This window comes from Phascolarctos cinereus, unplaced genomic scaffold, assembly GCF_003287225.1.
Source record: "Phascolarctos cinereus isolate Bilbo 61053 unplaced genomic scaffold, phaCin_HiC Scaffold_4;HRSCAF=312, whole genome shotgun sequence".
Lineage (NCBI taxonomy): Eukaryota > Metazoa > Chordata > Mammalia > Diprotodontia > Phascolarctidae > Phascolarctos > Phascolarctos cinereus.
Genome location: NW_027555847.1, coordinates 526,295,375 through 526,302,914, shown reverse-complemented (window position 1 = coordinate 526,302,914; position 7,540 = coordinate 526,295,375).

Here is a 7,540-nt window from a genome sequence, read left to right as displayed (position 1 = left end):
TCAGTTCAGAATGTTTCACCACTTCTATGTAAATTATACTTGTCGATCAATTGTTAGAAGCCTACATGTATATTTAACCAGCTCACTGTTTTGCAATTTTATATTGTGCCAAATGTCCCTGAACCCTTGCTAATTATTGAAGAATCTACTTTAGCCTCTGCTAGGCCAATAGGTTTATATAAAGGAGTTACCATATAGTCAATGAGAATAGTCTGTGGACATAAATTTCCATCTGTAGATAGAACGATCTTCCTAAACGCTTGTGAACTACATGTACCAATGTCTACATTAAATTAGACATAAGCCATGGTACGAAGACAATACAATTCTCAATTTAGTACCACTCTGAGTTCCCTATTACAGTCAACTCACAATCACAGGTTCATTCCTCTGGAGAATGAATAACCCAGATTGAAGATATTCTATGGGTCTGCACTTGTGTGTTTAATTCTTCCCTAGTTGGCCAAAGGATGTGAGAAAAATGTTTTGGGGAGATCCAGAGTCCTTCCCCCACCCCTTTTCTAAAGTCTTGATTTTAAAAGTTCAATTTCTTGAAGCACATTGCAAATAATGAGTTGGACTAACTTTCTTGTTTGGACCCCACCCGAGTAGTGTAGCTATTGCTCAGGTTTGGGTGGGTCATAAAATCTTTGAACAGATTGCCCAGGCTGAGGAAAACTTATGAACTAAATAACATAATCAAAGTTCAAGGCTACCTCCTCATTGTAATATTCATTCTGTCATTAATTATTAACCAATCAGGGTTGATTCCCACCCTGTGGAACATTTAGTCTTCAAAGGGTATGTGGTGCCATGCCTGTCTTTAGTCTAAGAAAGAGACAGCCAAATGATCATCTTTTTATTAAAATGTTGGTATTATTAATAAAAGTATGAAATACCCAGAAATTATGTCTTGTGAACCTTTTTTAAATGCCACAGATGTAATTATCTTGAAGCAAAGATATTTACTAAAACAGCTTAGAAAGAACGGTGGCAACCTCTTCCATGCAAGGGCTAACTCTTCCAAGATATACACAGCATCAGTGGGAAGAAAGATAGAACGATAGCTATATAAGAAACACTTGTGGCCAAGTTAACTGGCGGGAAGGGGAGGATGTAGTCAGCTATGACTTCTTCTCCTCTTAGCCTTTTTCTGATGCTCTAGACTCTACCACCACACCTCCTATGTTTTGCTATCCTGGAACTTCCCTCAGTGCCTGGGGCCTTCTCACATGAGAACATCCCTCCACCTCTCAGGTCCCTTTTTGCCATTGATGAGCTCCTCCTAGGGTCTCCATTTTGGGAAAGGTTGCAGGATGAGTGTGCTGCATTCACCTACTGGATCTCTTTCTTACTTTGCCATTTCTTTCTTTCTTTCTTTTTTTTTAAGTGAGGCAATTGGGGTTATGTGACTTGCCCAGAGTCACACAGCTAATGAGTGTTATGTGTCTGAGTCTGGATTTGAACTCAGGTCCTCCTGACTCCAGGATTGGTGCTCTATCCACTGTGCCACTTAGCTGGCCCATGCCATTTCTTTTGTAAATTATTTTCCCCCCTTAGAATGTCATCTCCTTGAGGTCAGGGACTGCCTTTATTTTTTTTTGGTATTGGTATTTGTGTTCCCAGTGCTTAGCACAGTTACTAGTACATTGTAAGCATTTAATAAGTGCTTGTTTACTACCTTCCTATAATTCCCCTCCCCACCCCTGGATGAGGAAAAAAATCCATTATGTGCAAAAAATAATTATGTCACTTTTTTCCCTTGTAGCAAACAATTGGAAACAAAGAAAGTGCCCATCATTTGAGCAACAGATGGCCAAATTGCAGTATATGAAGGTAATAAAATATCATTATGCTACAAATGATGAAAGCAACTGTTTCAGAAACATATCAACTAATACAGAGCAACCTAAGCAGAACCATAAGAACAATTTATATAATAACAATCATATTTTTCCTTTTGAATTTCTGTTCTTTTCTGTGCATTTTTTAATCTTTTAATGATCCCCTTTTATTCTCTCTTTTTTGTAATACTATTGTTAGTTTCTTTCTCTTCCTCAACTCCCCAGCTCTGCCAGTGAAAAGAATAAAAATAAAACTTTCCTTTCAAAGCAGTCCTATTCATTATTCAAATTATACATTGCCAGACTGAATAACTAACAGATTTTTGTATCATGTCTAGATCTTGAACAATGTAATGGTCTGGTAATTGTAAATAGGTTTCAGGATAGCACAGAAATCTTAGATGACGGATTCTTCCATTTCATGTTGGAAGGGTTTTTAAACATGCTCACTAAAGGTAAAAAAAAAAAAACCAAAAGAGCCTTGAGTTGGTTTGCCAGGTCATTAAAATGCACTTTGAGTGGAAAACAGGTTGTGGATCTTATGATGAATCAAAACAATGAAATGATTATTATATCAATATGTTTTCATTAATACCAATAAATAATTTTATTTGTTAAGAATTTAGATATAGATATATAAATAGAATGTGTCTATTCATTTCTGCATGATTTATCATTTATGAATATGGAGAGCTTGCTATTTATATTTACAATTTATAGTTTAGGCATTATTTTTCAATGTCTCACTTTTAAAAATATTTTCCATATTGGTCTGGAAATTCCCATTTTTTTAGTTTGTAACTTGAAATCTTTCCTTGGTAAGAGGGCTAAGCATTTCAAGAAAGTCTAGTTGGCAAGAAAAACTAATTTCCATTCTACATTACAAATTATTCTGTTATATAAGAATGCCAAATTGCATTTTTTAAAACTTTTAAAAACCTTTTGAAAGGATTCCAGTTTTGAATGTTTGGAATTTAAGTTCTCCTACAAAAATAAAAAGTTATCTGTACTGTCTAATGATTTTATGACAACATTTAAGGCTAAGAAAAGAGGGAAGAAAAGCTTGTAGAATTATGATAAAGCTAAAATATACTTTCCTGCCCTCAAAAAACTTACAATCTTATAGGAAAGAGGCAGACATTTTCATCTAACCAATTTCACTCCTTAACATTTATTTAAGCCTTAAACAAAGAAACTAGTTTAAGAGAACTATGGCATGCATTACCTTGAGTAGAGCTTCACCTCCTGCTATTTGTGTTGTTTTTGGTAAGTACAGGTTCTGTCTGTACTACTAAAAAAAATGCATTATATCAGCTAGGGATCTTTTGCCTTTTACTGTATAGAAATGGCAGAGATGAGAGAGGCTTAACTGGCTATATTTATGAGTAGCACCAGTGTGAAGCCTGACTCTCTGTGTAATGCTTTAAATCCCTTGGGACTAAGGAAACTTTCTTTGAGGTTGGGATCAATATCTAGTGCTGGCCCTTTTAAAATATGTGAGTTGATTCACCCAGGCAGCCAAATCCATTTGGGGATTCTTTGGACAGGAGTTTGCACTAAAGATATGGACATTCTTTCTCATTCAATTCTTGCCCTCTTTTCTTGCTGACTCATGGGGCTCCACTGGCCCTTAGCCTACCCTCTCAAATCCCATTCCTGCTGGCTCGGCAGTAGTGCACTGATCAGTCATAGACAATTTAGTATCAGGTAGCTAGCTTGAAATAAATCTCACTGGGTGGGCACTACTAATAACCTTCTTGTCAGCAGGCCTGCCAAGGGACAGTTTACTCTTGGGTATTTTATCCACGAAAATCACAAGATAATTTCACATTAGTTTGGTCTGTTTCTCATTAAAATGTTAGCTAGGCTTTTTATGTTTTCTGTAACATGCACTGGGGAAAAGTAGAAAAAAAGCACTAGCTTTGAGGTCAGAAGCCTGGGTACCACCTTTAATGGGCACTAAAAGTCATTTGATATCCAGGGGCCTCAGTTTTCTCATCTGTAGAATGAAAGGTTTGGACTTGGATGATTCCTTAAGTTCTAAATTTATGATTCACTTTCTCTGGACGTGACCATCTCACCGGAAATCACTGAGTGTCTGAGACAATTGCATTGTTATGGCTTAGAAAAGTTAAGTAATCCGTGAGGCCCCAATTATGTAAATATTAACCTGGAAATGAGATTAAAAGAATCCAGAGGAAAGTTAGTTCAGTAAATAAGAAGGAATGCTGGAATTTTATTCAGAAGTTTCTCAATTTTTTAAAATCTGGGTTCCTGAGGCTACCCTGGGAAAACGCATTTTTTTTTCGCTGGCTCATTTATACCTAATTCCTGATTTGAAATCTTTAAGATATTTCCTTCAAAATCTTAAGGAACAATAAGATCTACTTTGCCAAGTGTGAATTAACCCATATGCCCAAACCTTGAAATCATATTTTAAATTTTGACAGAACGCACTGTCATTCTAGGTCAGGAAAGATCTATACAGCGTGTCCAGATAGGAATAGACACAGAGACAGTCACCCCTCCCCAACCCTCCCACCCCCCACATACCACATAGACAGAGACACACTGAAGCAGATAAAGGCACACAGAGAGATAGCAAGGAAATAACACTCAAAGCAAGAAAGAGGACCAAGGACAAGTAAAAATAAAAATCAGTCTGGAGAGAGAGAGAGAGAGAGAGAGAGAGAGAGAGAGAGAGAGAGAGAGAAGAATCACATTCCTGATAGAAAAACCAACATTAAAAAAAAAATGCACATGAACCCACACATAAACAAACTAGGATTAAATGGTAATTTCCTACAAACTTGTGTAGTATGGCTCCTACATGCTTTATTCAACAAGATTATAGCAAAGAAATATAAAATTGCCGTATGCGATCTGTACTTTACTATTGGAAAGGTGAAGACCCACTTCTTTTTGTCTTTCTTTCGCTAGACAAATCAGAAGAATATGAAAAATTGCATTCCTTAATTGCCTGAGCAAAACCACATTTCTTAATATGTTAATTTTTTCTAAGAAACATTACATATACAAACAAACACATACCAACACACATATTCTCCTCCTCCTCTTTATTTAAAACTAAAATCTGTACATGTAGAAATAAAACTCTAGAAAGCTGTATTATCCACTGTTATAACCTATTGTTTGAATGTTACATTGCATATTATTAAATTAAACAGTATTGTTTAAAAAAATGGCATACTTGACAAACTTCATTGATGATATTAACTAAATAATTAACTATTTTAAAAGATTACAGATATTTTAATTCCCTAGGATTTACACAGAGATTATGAAATAATTCAACTTAATTTATGTTATTATGGACACTAAAATAGTAAGGGAATACATTTTGAATTTTAATTAATAAAGTAAAATTTAATATTAGTTATTTCACCTTTATCTCATTCTTTAAAATGTATTTATTTTATAATTTTTATGATTAGTATATAATTTATAAATAAAGCAATATTTATTGGGGGTTTTGCTTGTTTTTCTTGTTGCTGTTGTTACAGATAGTTTGTAGGGTTAAAAATGTTTGTAGACTATTGATCTAGACAAAAGTCATCCTTCACACTTTTTTCCTATTGTGGATAATTAGCTCAGTTTTTTTGTCATTGTAGATTTCATTTAGATGGTTTTACAAGGTTATCTGGGATTTAGTGAAAACAGAATAATTTCATTCAGAAATGGGAGCAAAGAACCTCTTCTCTGTGAAGAATGTCTACTGATTTAGACTCTGTACTTGATATCCTCCATAAGGAAGTGAAATCTCTTTGTTGAGTATGCATTTCTCTGTGTTCTGTCTTCCTTAATGTTAATTATTAGTGTAAAATCAAGCAGTCATCTGTGTTGTTAAATGTGTCAAATATCAATGTATTATTTTAACACATGCATGAATGACACCTTATTGAAGGAAAGCCTTTTGTGTTACATTTTGCTCTACTAAAACAAAGGAAAAATAGTCAAAAAACAATTACACACTAAAATCTTTGATTCCTGGGACCTTTCAGTCAATTTTCTCACTATAGAGATGTGGTCTTCTATAAAATGTCATTTTAGAAAACATAAATATTTCCTTCTCATATCTTTTTTAAGAATACCCTTGATTTATATGCTTATTATGATCATGAAAAGTTTATTGATGTGGGAAGGTAGACAAATGAGACAGTAGTTATACACATATGTATTACATATTTATTTTTCTTGCTATTACAAGTGTCAACTTGTAAATCAGTAAGACAGTAGGCTAACACTAACAGTCTCAGTATATCTTTCACTTGAAAGTGGCAAAAAAAAGAGGCACATCTCTATGTACAATTTCATATTCTACAACATTTACAATTGAAACCATTGGTTTTGAATAGAGTGACAGGCCTGGAGTCAGGAAGACTCATCTTCCTGAGAACAAATCTGGTCTCAGACACTTACTAGCATGTGACCCTGAACAAGTCACAACCCTGTTTGCCTCAGGTTCTCATCTGTGAAATGAGATGAAGAATGAAATGGCAAACCCACTCTAATATCTTTGCCAAGAAAATCCTGGTAGAGTCACAAAGAGTTGGACACAATTCAAATGACAGAGCAAAATAATGTATTTGACATGATACAAAACTTAAATTATTTGAGTTATATTACTTTCAAATCTTGAGAGTATTGTGATCGTAAGTTTGTAGATGGCTGGACTACATTTTGACAAGATCTTTATCACGGAAACTTCCAACCTCTGGTTCCAAGTTTCTGCAGTTTTACCATCACAAATGATGATGAGCCATATCTCAATTACAGAATAGATCAGAAAGATCCCTAGCCATTATGTGTTCAACAAATCCAGCAAATACTTATGTGACTGACTCCTGGAAATTGTCTGCAGAGACGTCAGTTCAAAGCTGTTCTCTCATCCCTTCCAAAATCTTGCCCTCTTTCTCTCCATCCCAACATAACCACAAGAAATTCATGCAGATTACATAATGTGCCATGAAATCAATGGCCATTTAACATAAGATATTTTACAACCTTGCAGAGAACACCTCAAGCAAGCTTGTACCAAATTGTGGCATTTTATCCATTATAGAAGATTTAGATAACTCAGTGAAGAGTCAGGGAGGATTGAGGGAATGATAATTATGAAGCCATAGAAAAAAAAAACATTAACTTAAATTAAAAGCCAATTTACTGATTTAAAAAGTGTAATTGCAATGAATGTAATTTTAAAGGATAAAGGAAAATAAACCACAGATGATTTGAGGAGGTAACAAACTGAAAAACAAGAGGCTGTGAAACAAAGCTAGGAAAAAATAGTATGCTAAGCAAATGTCTTTAAGCAAAGGGTTAATGGTTGAAAGAACAACTAATTAGCAGCAGAGAACATCATTCTAAAATATCAGCACCAAATCTTAAATTTATTGGAAATCGGTAAATTCTCTTTTCCTCCAATTCCAAAATCTATTCTATGTTAACAGATAATAATTTGTCACTAAAAGGATGTTGGGGAAGGATTTTTTAATTGTAAAAATTAAATAGTCCTACAGGGAGAGTAGTAGTGAAGAGATTATGGATCTATTTTTTTTGAACAAAAATGATAAATTCTGGGGACAGCTAGGTGGCACAGTGGAGAGAGCATTGGCCCTGAAGTCAAGAGGACCTGAGTTCAAATCTGGCCTCAGACCAAACACTTAACACCTACT